The 14336-nt window shown below is 40.3% G+C and overlaps 1 long non-coding RNA gene and 1 other non-coding gene across 3 annotated transcripts in view; both read left to right on the top strand.

The window, feature by feature from the left end:
• Window positions 1-14336, top strand: part of LOC145510461 (uncharacterized) — a 174344-nt gene that overhangs the window by 73842 nt on the left and 86166 nt on the right. The window lies entirely within an intron of this gene.
• On the top strand, window positions 1657-1745 carry LOC145511836 (small nucleolar SNORD12/SNORD106). The gene has a single exon (XR_014058210.1). It is a non-coding gene; the product is annotated as a small nucleolar SNORD12/SNORD106 (small nucleolar RNA).

The following is a 14336-nucleotide window of genomic DNA, read 5'->3' as shown; positions in this document are numbered from 1 at the left end:
GTCATATTCCCAAACCAGAAAAGTCAGTTACCAGTTTTCTTTCTTCATCTGTTCATTAAGCCTTTTGAATGTTTTCTCTCTGCTTCCCAGGAACTAGCGATGACATGTGTCATTTTCCTATCAGTAAACTTCTTTAAAAGAATAAGCCTACAATCGTTAGCAATTCTGCACTATGTAGGGTTTCAAATATTTGCGGATTTTATTATTTCTTGTTCACTGAGAGCAAGCAAAATAGCTAAATGTGTAGTATTGTTGAGCTCACTTAACTCCTATTTAGTATCGAAGTAAGAACCAGGGTGGTTATTTATATGTGAAGTCAGATCACAAGCTTATTTCCAAGAAATTTATTCAAGGCCATAATTTTATCCTTAACAACTTGTCAGAACAAATGAAAATTTGCTATGTGGGTTTTCTGATCCATTTGAGATATTATGGCTCTGTGGGGAAGCTTTTTCTTTCTGTGAAGATACTGAGAAAGAAAATTGTCAGGAGGCAGAAAACAGAGAGTTCAGAAGCAGGCTGGGTGATCAGCAGAGCGATCACACTGTATATACTTATTTGTGATAAATAAGTCACAGTGTGGAAGATGCACTGGAACCCTGGTTCTGCTAGCTGATGTGTCTCTGATTGTTTCCCCAGATGCCCCCACCAGCTGTAAATCTCAGCCACTAGACCCTGGAGGATCTTTCCATACCTGGTCCGTTTTTGTGCCCCAGTTGAATTGCCTGTTCTGTGGCTCCCCAGAGGCTCATATTCCCCATAGAGTATAATCTCCACACAGGGCTCTCAACAGCTCTATTCTCTCTGGATGATGGTAGATCAGAGTCTCACGAGCATCTTCCTGTGTGGTTCAGAGCCACAGAGTGACTTGCAGTGGGCTTCTTTGGGTACCTGACATAGTATGTTTTAGAGAAGTTGCAGATTTGTGCCTCATCTTTAAAGAGAGATGTACACATATCAAAATTGAATAAGGATCCGATTGATGAAAATTGGCCACTTTCACTGTCATTGGCTGAGTTCTCTGTGTGTGCGAGGATCTTTAGTTCACACTCTATATACATTTTCTCATTCAGTCTTATAACCTATTTTCACTTTATGGATGAGGGAGTTGAAGCTTAGAAATGTTGTCACTTGCCTTGGTTTCCTTAGCTGGGATGGGAAGTCGGTCCTGCCCACCTGTGCACCTCAGCATTCTTTCTGCTGGCTTATACTGTCTGTATTCCCTGAGAGACCATCCAAACCATTTTCCTATCTATGATTTCCTGCAGTTCTGTCCTTCCACAGTGTTCATCTCTCAAGACTGCAACCCTGGATTTGTCATCCTGCTTCCACATGGGCACAACTGATAATCTGAGGGTGAGGGGAACCAAACTATAAACTATGCAGTTCCTTGTAAATACCTCAGCTGGGTCCTCTGCATTACCATCAGTCCTCTCAGAGATCCCTGGTTAGTTTTCACTCCCAGTCCTCATGGAAGGATTCCAGACCATCACCACTGTCTTCCAACCCTCCTTTTCATCTCTAAACTCAGCAAAGCCTTAAACTTCTGGGAAAAGCTGAGTCCATCGGAAAATTTCACACACTTTACTTACAAGGTAGCTAATCTTTACCTTTGTATTGCTGGTTTCAGGATATTAATTTCAGGTTGGGGTCAAACCCGTTAGCTGATGATATAACTTTATACCACTATTGATGGATCTTGTTGATTTAACTGAACTATTACCAGTTTTATCTGATGCATTGGGGAAAAAATCCTGTTAACTGTATCAAATCTGTTACCTGGATCCTACAAAACCCCTTACCTCCTCTTGTTTCCTCTGGGACCTTATTTCATTAATCCAACTAGTTCCCTGGTGGCTCAGTGGCAAAGATTCTGCCTGCAATGCAGGAGCCACACAGGAGGCGCAGGTTCAATCCCTGAGTTGGGAAGATCCCCTGGAGAAGGGCATGGAAATCCACTTCAGTTTTGTTGCCTAGAGAACTCCATGAAGAGAGGAGCCTGGTGGGCTATATATAGTCCATAGGGTCGCAAAGAGTTGGACACAACTGAAGTGACTTAACACACACACACAGCTCAATTCCTCTACCTTTTATTCTCTCACTCTTTTCAGACATCTTCCCCTCAGCCTAAAACAAGCACATATCTTACCAAACAAGTTTAAAAGACCCAGCCCTCCAGCTACCATCAAGTCTCTCTTTACTTTTCATGAAACTACTCAAAGTATGATCTATACAATTGGTTGTCAACATCTTTTCCCATTCTTTTGCCTATCAGATTTGGCTTTTGTATCCTTACCTGTTCTTACTAATCAGGATCCAACCAGGCCAAAAAATGAACAACTTCAGTGATTGACACAAATATATATATATATATATATATATATATATATATATAATGTGGGGAAATTGATTAGATGGGTAGTAGAGTAACTGAGAAACCAGACAGAGGATGGTGAGATATCTCAGATACCCACAGCTGGAAGCTACTTCCGCACATGGAATAAAACTGGTACTATCAGATTTTGGCCTGGAGGTGACCGTAGAGGCAAGACTCTTGGGTTGACTGACTTGTCCAGAGGGAGCTGAAGCCATGGAGGGGATTCAGCCCATGTACTGTCAGACATGCATCCACAGTAGAGAAGAGAAGCAGAAACACCCAACCTCTCTGTTTCCTTTGTCTTTTAATCTCTCACCCATATCAACCATTAGCTAAACTCAGCCCAGCTGGAGACCAGCTGACACTAGAGCCTGGCAAGTGCAGCCTGCAGGTTCCGATGTCTGGAACACAGATGAGGGGAAGGTTGAGGAGGGGACCTCCTGGCCCATAGATCCAGGACCAGCATATCACATGAGAATGACAGTTATTTTCTAGGTGCTAAGTCCAGTGGGATTTTGGTTTTTCTGTTTTTGGATCTTTCCTCATTCCACTGGTGATTACTACCTTCTTGGAATTCTCTGCTTTTTGGCATCTGAGAGACGCATCATCCTCATTTCATTCTATCTATTCCTATAGACCACACCCCCATAACTACCACTTAAATAATGGTATTCTCCAGGATATGGTTCTTCATCCTCAAGATGTTAACTCACATGTGGATTTGAATAATTCAAAAATATGTTTCTTGGGAGGAATTGGGAGATTGAGATTGACATATAAACATTACTGATATTTTGTCAGTTCAGTTCCATCCAGTCACTCAGTCATGTCCGACTCTTTGTGATCCCATGGACTTCATTCAGTACGCCAGGCTTCCTTGTCCATCACCAACTCCTGGAGCTTGCTCTAACTCATGTCCATCAAGTCAGTGATGCCATCCGACCATCTCATCCTCTGTCATCCCCTTCTATTCCTGCCTTCAATCTTTCCCAGCATCAGGGTTTTTTCCAATGAGTCACTTCTTTGCATCAGGTGGTCGAAGTATTGGAGCTTCTGATTCAGTCCTTCCAATAATATTCAGGACTGATTTCCTTTAGAATTGGCTAATTTAACCTCCTTGCAGTCCAAAGGACTCTCAAGTCTTCTCCAACACCACAGTTCAAAAGCATCAGTTCTTCAGTGCTCAGCTTTCTTTATGGTCCAACTCTCACATCCATACATGACTACTGGAAAAACCATAGCTTTGACTAAACGGACTTTTGTTGGCAAAGTAATGTCTCTGCTTTTTAATATGCTGTCTAGGTTGGCCATAGCTTTTCTTCCAAGGAGCAAACGTCTTTTTATTTCATGGCTGCAGTCACCATCTGCAGTGATTTTGGAGCCCCCCCAAAATAGTCTGTCACTGTTTCCATTGTTCCCCATCTATTTGCCATGAAATGATGGGACTGGATGCCATGATCTTAGTTTTTTGAATGTTGAGTTTTCATCCAGCCTTTTCACTCTCCTCTTTCACTTATCAAGAGGCTCTTCAGTTCTTCTCTGCTTTCTGTCCTAAGAGTGGTGTCATCTGCATATCTGAGGTTATTGATATTTCTCCCGGCAATCTTGATTCCAGCTTGTGCTTCATCCAGCCCAGCATTTCACATGATATACTATGCATATAAGTTAAATAAGCAGGGTGACAATATACAGGCTTGATGTATTCATTTCCCCTTTTAGAACTAGTGTGTTGTTCCATGTCCAGTTTTAACTGTTTCTTCCTGACCTGTGTACAGATTTCTCAGGAGGCAGGTCAGGTGGTCTGGTATTCCCATCTCTTGAAGAATTTTCCTCAGTTTGTTGTGATCCACATAGCCAAAGGCTTTGGCATAGTCAATAAAGTAGATGTTTTTCTGGAACTCTCTTGCTTTTTCAATGGTCTACCAGGTGTTGGCAATTTGATCTCTGGTTCTTCTGACTTTTCTAAACCCAGCTTGAACATCTGGAAGTTCTTGATTCATGTACTGTTGAAGCCTCTCTTGGAGAATTTTGAACATTACTTTGCTAGCGTGTGAGGTGAGTGCAACTGTGCAGTAGTTTGAACATTCTTTGGCATTGCCTTTCCTTGGGATTGGAATGAAAACTGACCTTTTCCAGTTCTGTGGCCACTGTTGAGTTTTCCAAATTCGTAGCCATATTGAGTGCAGCACTTTCACAGCAATCACACTTTTAGGATTTGAAATAGCTCAGCTGGAATTCCATCACCTCCACTAGCTTTGTTTGTAGTGCTGCTTCCTAAGGCCCACTTGACTTCGTACTCCAGGATGTCTGGCTCTAGGTGAGTGATCACACCATTGTGGTTATATGGGTCATGAAAATCTTTTTTGTATAATTCTTCTGTGTATTCTTACCACCTTTTCTTAATATCTTCTGCTTCTGTTAGGCCCATACTGTTTCTGTCCTTTATTGTGCCCATCTTTGCATGAAATATTCCCTTGGTATCTCTAATTTTCTTGAAGAGATTTCTAGTCTTTTCCATTCTATCGTTTTCCTCTATTTCTTTACATTGATCACTGAGGAAGGCTTTCTTATCTCTCCTAGATAATTTTTTGGAACTCTGCATTCAGATAGGTATATCTTTCCTTTTCTCCTTTGCCTTTAGCATCTTGTCTTTCCTCAGCTATTTTTAAGACCTCCTTAGACTGCACTTTGCCTTTCTGCATTTCTTTTTCTTGGGGATGGTCTTGATAACTGCCTCCTGTACAATGTCATGAACCTCTGCCCATAGTTCTTCAGGCACTCTGTCTATCAGATCTAATCCCTTGAATCTATTTGTCACTTCCACTGTATAATCATAAGGGATTTGATATAGGTCACATCTGAATGGTCTAGTGGTTTTCCTTACTTTCTTCAATTTAAGTCTGAATTTGGCAGTAAGGAGTTCACGATCTAGCCACAATAAGCCTCTAGTCTTGTTTTTGCTGACTGTATAGAGCTTCTCCATCTTCGGCTACAAAGAATATAATCAATCTGATTTCGGTATTGACCACCTGGTGATGTCCATGTGTAAAGTGTTCTCTTGTGTTGTTGAAAGAGGGTGTTTGCTGTGATCAGTGCGTTCTCTTGGCAAAACTCTGTTAGCTTTTGCCATGCTTCGTTTTGTACTCTGAGGCCAAATTTGCCTGTTACTTCAAGTATCTCTTGACTTCCTACTTTTCATTCCAGTCCCCTATGATGAAAAGGACATCTTTTTTGGGTGTTAGTTCTAGAAGGTCTTGTAGGTCATCATAGAACTGTTCAATTTTAGCTTCTTCAGTATTAGTGGTTGAGACATAAACTTGGAGTACTGTGATATTGAATGGTTTGCCTTGGAAACGAACAGAGATCATTCTGTCATCTTTGAGATCACACTCAAGCACTGCATTTCAGACTCTTGTTGACTATGAGGGCTACTCCATTTCTTCTAAGGGCTTCTTGCCCACAGTAGTAGATATAATGGTCATCTCAATTAAATTCGCCCATTCCAGTCCATTTTAGTTCACTGATTCCTAAAATGTTGATGTTCACTCTTGCCATCTCCTGTTTGATCACTTCCAATTTACCTTAATTCATGGACCTAACATTCCAGGTTCCTATGCAATATTGTTCTTTATGGCATCTGACTTTACTCCCATTACCAGTCACATCCACAACTGAGCGTTGTTTTTGCTTTGGCTCCATCTCTTCATTCCTTCTGGAGTTATTTCTCCACTCTTCTCCAGTAGCATATTGGGCACCTGCTGACCTGGGGAGTTCATCTTTCAGTGTCCTATCTTTTTGCATTTTCATACTGTTCATGGGGTTCTCAAGGCAAGAATACTGAAGTGGTTTGCCATTCCCTTCTCCAGTGGACTACAGTTTGTCAGAACTCTCCACCATGACCCATCCACCTTGGGCGGTCCTACACTACATGGCTCATAGTTTCATTGAGTTAGACAAGGCTGTGGTCCATGTGATCAGTTTGGTTAGTTTTCTGTGATTTCTAATACTGTGTAAAAGATTGTATAAAAAGTCTGTATATTCAGAGTTGTGGTTTTTCCAGTAGTCATGTATGGATGTGAGAGTTGGACCATAAAGAAGGCTGAGCATTGAAGAATTGATGCTTTTGAATTGTGGTGCTTTTGAATGCTGGAGAAGACTCTTGAGAGTCTGTTGGACAGAAAGGAGATCAAACCAATCAATCCTAAAGGAAATCAATCCTCAATATCCATTGGAAGGACTGATACTGAAGCTCCAATACTTTGGCCACCTGATATGAAGAACTGACTCAGGGAAAAGACCCTGATGCTGGGAAAGGCTGAGGGCAGGAGGAGAAGGGGGCAGCAGAGGATGAGATGGTTAGATAGAGTCACCGACTCAGTCGACATGAATTTGAGCAAACTCAGGGAGATAGCAGAGGACAGAGCCTGGTGTGCTGCAGTCCATGGGGTTGCAAAGACACAGACACGACTTAGCAACTAAACAACAAAATAAAACTGACAACTAATGAGAACACATTGTATAGTACAGGGAACTGTACTTAATGCACTGTGGTGACCTGAATGAGAGGAAAATCCTAAAGGGAGGAGATATATGTGTGTGTGTATGTGTCTGTGTGTGTGTGGCTGATTTATTTTGCTCTGCAGTAGAAGCTGGCACAACATTTTAAAGCAACTATTCTCTAATAAAAATTAATTAAAAAATATGTATCTCTAGCTCAGACCTCTCATGAAATACAGATCTGTGTTGGCAGTTCCCAGCCTCCACAACCACTTAAAGTTTAACAGCAACAAAACCAAATTCATCTTTCTCTTCAATTTCTTCTTTCGTTCTCCTCTGCTTGCTCCCTCATCGATGGATTGATTCACTACCTGTCTGTTAGAAACTGTGAGTGGTCGGGAGATTTTACCTTCCTTATAAGCGATCAACTTGCCTGCCAGAGTTTCGTGGATGCTGGCAGAAGACACAAGTCTCCTAGATTAGAGACAAAGGACTTGCTTACTCAGGGCACAGTAAGCAGCATGAGCTTCGTGGTCGTGTAAGTTTCCTTTGCCCTGCAAGACCCACAGGGATGACATAGAGTGATTCAGGTGAATGCTGTGCGTGGGCTAGGTCTGTGTCACTGCCAAGAAACAGTATGCTTAGGGACCCTCAGCCTTTTACCAAGAGCTCCAAGCAAACCCACACAACCTGTGCTCCAGAAGGAGACATTATCACTGTTCGGGAGACTGAACGGTGAACATCAGCTCTTTGCTCTGGAGGGAGGCTAAAGGAAAAAGGAGGGGCTCTCTCTTCTGTGAGGAGACTGCTACTTCTCTTTCTGTGCCTTGCTTCCATGGTGACCTGTGTTTCCCTTGTCCTCTGGTTTCCTGTCCGTCTGAAGAGCTCTTCTCAACCTTCAAGGCTCTGTCACCCGACCTGCGACCCTTCTACCTGTGTGACAGCTTTTCCTTTCTCAGTGATCCTCAGAAATCCCATATATGTATTTTTGTGTTTCTCCTGTGACCTGTTGGCCTTCTTACCCAGCTGTGAGTGCCTGGAGGGGCCGTGCACTGTCTGATACCTCTGTAGCCCTATGTTGTAGTCGAGTGTCTGGTGGAGCTCAGTCCAATCTAAGGATCTTCTAGACCAGGGGTCCCCAACTCCTAGGCCGCAGACCAGTGCCACTAGGAACTGGGCTGCACAGCAGGAGGTAAGTGGAGAGCAGCAGGTGAAGCTTCATCTGCTGTTCCCCTGTCACTCCCCATTGCTCGCATTACCACCTGAACCATCCCCCCACCCCCATCGGTGGAAAAATTGTCTTCCATGAAACAGGTTCTTGATGCTAAAAAGGTTGGGATCCACTGGTCTAGAGAGTTCACTGTGCTTCTTCCACAACAGTTCCTCTTTTGAAATATCAAAACATTAGTGCTTGTTCCTTCTGAGATGATCTAGGACACTGAGGTGACCACATCTGTATTTCTGAGATGAGGCTAACATTATAGAAGTACTAAATTGTGAGACAGTTAAGAAAACATGGTAAAGTATCCATTACTTTGTTTTTCTGGAGTACATGTTATGTGCCCCTGTGATAACACTAGGCGGAACATCTACTATACTTCCTTAAGGAGAGAAATTAATTCCAGCTGTTCACCTGGTTTTGGTTATTTTACTTTCCTGTCAATAATATTGAAAAATATACCCATTTTTATTACAAGGATGTGAAAGAATGAGTTTGGAGTAACCTGTCTTTAATCAAATTTGGATGACATTTCGGGAGATTTTGCAGCTGGCAAGAAGAGAACCTGGCAAGCACATATGCACCCACATTTCAAAATGGTGTCCAATCCCATTTCTTATTCCTTGAGCAGAGTTCAAAGTTGGTCAGGCTTCTTTCCATTTCTGCAAATTCTGGAAATTCCAAAATCATTTTGTTCTAACCTCATTGGAAAAACCATGTAACTATTTTCCTAATGGATTGATAACTAGTCAAATATTTTGTCATGGATTTCACATAAAAAGATAAATCCCATGCACTGGAGGATTAATGGAGGACAAGCATAAAACCACACTAAGTCTCAACAATCATGACTTTTACAAAATTGCTTTCGATTTCGTAAGAATCTGATATCTGTTATTCATAAAGCACATTACCTGTTTTTTTTTTTTTATCGATACAATCATTTGGATGATATACACTGGGCAGGGTATTTGAGTCAGGTTCCTGGAAAACTGCTTGATTACTATTAAAGCTGATTAAATCTAAAGTTTTCTTTTTAACCAAGAAAGTAAAATAAATATTTTTTTATGCTTTGTAGTCTGGAGACAGCTATTAAAACTATACTTTTTTAAAAGATGGTGAAGAAGCCTACTTGTGGTAGAATCGTATTTGTTAAGAATATGGATATTGTTAAGCCTTTAATGAAAGGTCATGCAGAGTTTAAGCCAAATTGTGAAGTCTGTCTCAAGCTGGGTCTGTGTGTTATAGATGCCAATTAATGTTGGCAACTATAGGATAGGTTGCTTAGGTGTTTTGGGGTATCCAGTGCAACACAATTTATGTCAATCTCTTTTTCCTGACAACTAGTGAATAGATTGTATTGAGGTTTTTGATTTCCTTGTGCACAGATCAATAAGCTGTATACGGTTTACAGCATTCTAGATCTATAAGCTATTTGCTGCAACCAGTGTTTCTCACCCTAAGTCATCCTGTGAACTGAGTTTTAAGTTCTTTAAGGCAGTTCTGTGAATGAATGAGAGGAAGAGGGAGCCAAGAGAGAGCAGAATGAAGGAGAGGGTGGTACATGCCATAGCCAGCTGAGGGAGAGGGGTCAGTCAGGACTGTTTTGCTTTACTGAGTAGTGTTTGGAGATAGTGGATACATATTGTTTTTGAACTTTCATTTGGATATGAAAAATAATTCTTATGGTTTTTGTCTTTACTTTAAAAAGCTGGATTTGCTTTTTATAGAAAATTTAGTTTGTATAAGACAAAATTGAAAAAGATTATAAATCTTTGTTTCCTTTAAAATAGTCCTTTTTTGGGGGGCTCTGCTGTGTATTTAGGGCATGCAGGATCTAGTTCTCTGACCAGGGGTTGAACCACGCCCCCTGAATTGGGAGCACAGATTCTCAGCCAGTGGACCACCAGGGAAGTCGCCCCTCACTTAAAATAATCGTTTAAGGGAAAGTATTTTTTGTAACCTTAAGATATGTTCCAAGGTCCTGGTTATCTCCGTTGATCATGACCTTAGAGACAGGTGCTCACAGCTTCAGTTTCCTTGTTGGGGTGGTTTGTTTTCAGGCCATGCTAAGAAGCTATTTTGAAAATGCACGGTATTATTCATGAGGGAGACTTAGAGAATCTGTAATGCCTAAAACCTAATCATTACCATTTCTTAAAGAAACAATTCAAAGATCCCTTTGATAGTGGATAAATAGTTTAATCCCAAGCTATAAAAAATGATAGTATATTATCTTCTGAGATTTACATAATGGACTAAGACTTTATTCCTTCTTTTATATGTCTGTCTGCAAAATTTGCTGTCACATAAAGCCAGCTCAGTGGAAGACTCTTAAATCCCCCTAGACATTTTACCTGCAATTAAGGTAGTTACTTCTATACATAGAGTGCCCTGGGTTAGACCACACAGGCAAAAGTGCTAGGATTTCCCCAGCTGTGGCCAGATGAGGGACTTAATACAACCCCTGATATGAAATATTTTATAATTTATTATAATTAGAAACTCAGATACTATATAGATATAGACCAAGAGTTAAACACAAATATCAAGGTACAAAACTGTGTTTTTTTTCTTTTATAGCTGTGTAATTAGAGTCAGCCTTGGGTTCTCGTCAGTTTCTTGCAAGGTATTTGAAGTTCTCATGCTAATTACTATTTTGTAGTTTTGCTGATGGTTGGGCTTTTTTTTTTTTTTTAATTCTTCTTGTTGACATCAGCTCACTAGTCTCTATGGATCTAAGAGGACAGCTATCTATAGTAAGTGGCTTCTCCTTCTGCTTTTTTCCCCCTTCCCTAAAGCTAAAAATACAGATTCTGTGATTATCGTTTCAGCCAATAATTATCTATGTTTATTACGGGTATGAAGAAAGTGAAACTGATAGCCGCTTCGTTGTGTCCTACTCTTTTTGACTCTATGGACTGTAGCCTACCAGGTTCCTCTGTCCATAGGATTTCCCAGGCAAGAATACTAGAGTGGGTTGCCACTTCCTCCTCCAGGGGATCTTCCCGACCAAGGGATCGAACCCGGGTCTCTTGCATTGCAGGCAGATTCTTTATTGCCTTAGCCACCAGGGGAGCCCTTATTTAGAGTATACTTATAACCTACTCTTTCTTTTTCATCAATATTCAATTAATGTTGAATAACTGATTCACTTAGCTCCTGAGGTTTTTTTGCTTTTTGAATATCCTTTCTTTCTGTTTACTAAATCTGCTTTATTTTTTAAAGGGTCTTCTACCTATCTATCATCCATCCACCCACCCACATACATCCCACTTTGTTTCTTTTTTTGTTTGTTTTGTTTCAAAAAAATTTAAGGTGGATTCTTAAAAGGAGTACAATATTTTTAACCTTAAAGTTATGAAATACAGGCTGAATTTAAGTCAAATAGTAGCTTACTTCTGACAAATTAACTCCTGCCTCCAAAGTATGACATGAAATATTTAATGATACAAAACAAGAAAGTAACATAAATGATTTTCTAATAACAAACATGACGCTTTTTGATTCAGTATGGAATCCAATAGGATCCAAAGGTAAAATTAGCACTTTTGTTACATTAATGACAGATTCAAACATTGTTCTTTGTTTGAAGGAAGTAGAAATTAGGGATTTTTAAAAAAGGGTTTGAGATCAGTATGTTAAGAATGATTTAGTAGGAAAAATGGCAGCAAAGTGGTAATTATTGCAAAGACAAGTGACATGTACAAAAGGAAAATTCTAGTTGTTGGAAGAAAATTAATTCAGCCTAGAGCCCTAGGAAAATCAAAAACAAGGATGTGTCAGACACTTATACCTGGCATAGAGCAAGATCATAATGTTTAATCACTTGCCATGAAAGCAAGCAATATATCTCTCCTTGAAAAGAATATTGATTGAGTGAAGATACATAAAACTACAAGTTGAGCTGAATCGCTATTTTTTTCTCTAATCATATAGCATTGCTTAAAAGTACTACAAGAAAGGGATGAATGTAGATTTAACAGGTTAGAATCTGCTGCTGTGCTGGGAATTATTAGAGCTATGCCTAATCAATATGAACCAGTACATACTCATTCCAACACAGTGTACATAATTGTTTATCACAACCCATAATTATCTCTAGAAAAATGCATAATTTATTAATATGCATCCTGTATACAATACAAATATAAAGTACACAGGCATTCACATGCATGATATGAAAATATATACGGACTAGAGTACTTAGGATCTGTCAATATTTTTATCTTCCAAAGGTAAAAATCCTTCAGGAAACTGCATTTCAGTTGTACAGTTGCTCAGTCATGTCTGACTCTCTGCGATCCCATGGACTGCAGCATACCCAGCTTCCCTGTCCTTCACTATTTGTTGGAGTTTGCTCAAACTCATGTCCATTGATTTGGTGATGTCATCCAACCATCTCATCCTCTGTCATCCCCTTCTCCTGCCTTCAATCTTTCCCAGCATCAGGGTCTTTTCCAATGAGTTGGCTCTTCACATCAGGTGGCCAAAGTATTGGAACTTCAGCTTCAGCATCAGTCCTTCCAATGAATATTCAGGGTTGATTTCCTTTGGGATTGACTGGTTTGATCTCCTTGCTGCCCAAGGGGCTCTCGAGAGTCTTCTCCAGCACCACAGTTTGAAGGCGTCAATTCTTTTTTATCATCCAGCTCTCACATCTCACATAAATGACAGTAATTATGTTTAAAACAAAAGAACGTTTGTTTGCTTTTAGATATTACATTTTTATGGTTATGATCTGACACAAAGCCTTTGTCCCATCTGACCTAACTCCATAGAGTGATTTAATCTACAGTCACAGCTTCTTTTCTTCTCACATCCAGAGGTGTGCCTTGGCTCTGTGTTTGGGGGAGGAACCCAGAGGGAAGCTGAGGTAGCCCCAGACAATGGCTTTTCCTGTTGCCAGCTGATCCCAGATTATTTGTAGATCCAAAAGACAGCAACTGGAGGAATGGAATCCTTCCAGAAACTGAGGCTGGTGTCATTCATCATTTCCTAAAACCATTTAATACTTAGCACCCAGAAAATTGTCCATTAGATTATGACAAAAAAGTAATCCCATGCCTTCTCTTTCCAGACCTGGATTTAGTCATTGGTACAGCTGAACATAAAATCAGATAGTCTGGGGCACAAGAAAAACAACAATATGTCTGTGAAGATGACACTCCTTGTCACTTCTCGAAATGGATGTTTCTAAAGATGATAAGGAAACCTGGATGGCAGGCTGCTCAAGGAAATGTAAAGTGACAACAATATCAGTCCACTTTTTCCACCTTCATTTAATGTTGGTCCAACATTATGTGAGAATCAGTGGATTTAACATCAAAATAACTATAGATACAAGCTCTTCTTTGAAAGCCAGTGACTCCTGACTCTCCCTCAGATTCCATGTTCATTTCTGAGTCTTGGAGAAAGGAGGGATTCTTAACCCTTCCAAAGTTCTAGACTCATTTTATTTGTGTGTTAATACCAGATCATCTTCCTGTTGGCTGTTATATCCATCATTCTTAATGTGCTTCTGTTTATTTTTGTGCCGTGGATTGAAGGAAAATTTAGGATACATTTCTGAAAGTTATCTGGTCAGACTATGTCTCCTGAGAACATGCTTATATCAGTGGAGAAGAGAACTCCTGAATTTAGTTTTTCATGCTAAAGGAAAGCTAATAGGCCTGAAAAGATCATTTCCTTCACCCACTACCTGTAAGAGGAAACCAGTTGCTTTGATTTAATAATTGGTAAGTGGGCTTCCCTGGTGGCTCAGATGGTAAAGAATCTGCCTGCAATGCAGGAGACCGGGGTTCCATTCCTGATTCGGGAAGATCCCCTGGAGAAGGGAATGGCAACCCACTTCAGTACTCTTGCCTGTAGAATTCCATGGACAGAGGAGTTCGGCAGGCCACAGTCTATGGGGTAGTAAAGAGTCAGACTGAGCAACTAATACAACAACAGCAATAGGTAAATGCATCACACATGAGTGAAACCTACAGAGATATCTAGAGCAGCATTAAAAACAATAGGTTTGTGTTTCTCTCTAAGGTTCTCCTATTCACATTATAAGGAAGTGTGAAGCACATGTGTGGGATTGGGAATAAGAAAAAATTATCCTTGATTATACATTCAAGATTTTTCAAAAAACAATGAATAGGAGAAAAACAGGAGTTGAGATTTACTTGGATTTCACAATGGTTAGCCTCAGGTATTTGCTGGATATTCTACCCTCCTGGCTACAGCATTTTATTA

The sequence above is a fragment of the Giraffa tippelskirchi genome, chromosome 6 (genome assembly GCF_054371585.1).
Source record: "Giraffa tippelskirchi isolate mGirTip1 chromosome 6, T2T-mGirTip1v1.2.pri, whole genome shotgun sequence".
NCBI lineage: Eukaryota > Metazoa > Chordata > Mammalia > Artiodactyla > Giraffidae > Giraffa > Giraffa tippelskirchi.
The sequence above is the reverse complement of the archived record's forward strand: the minus strand, read 5'-3'. Positions and strand labels throughout refer to the sequence as shown.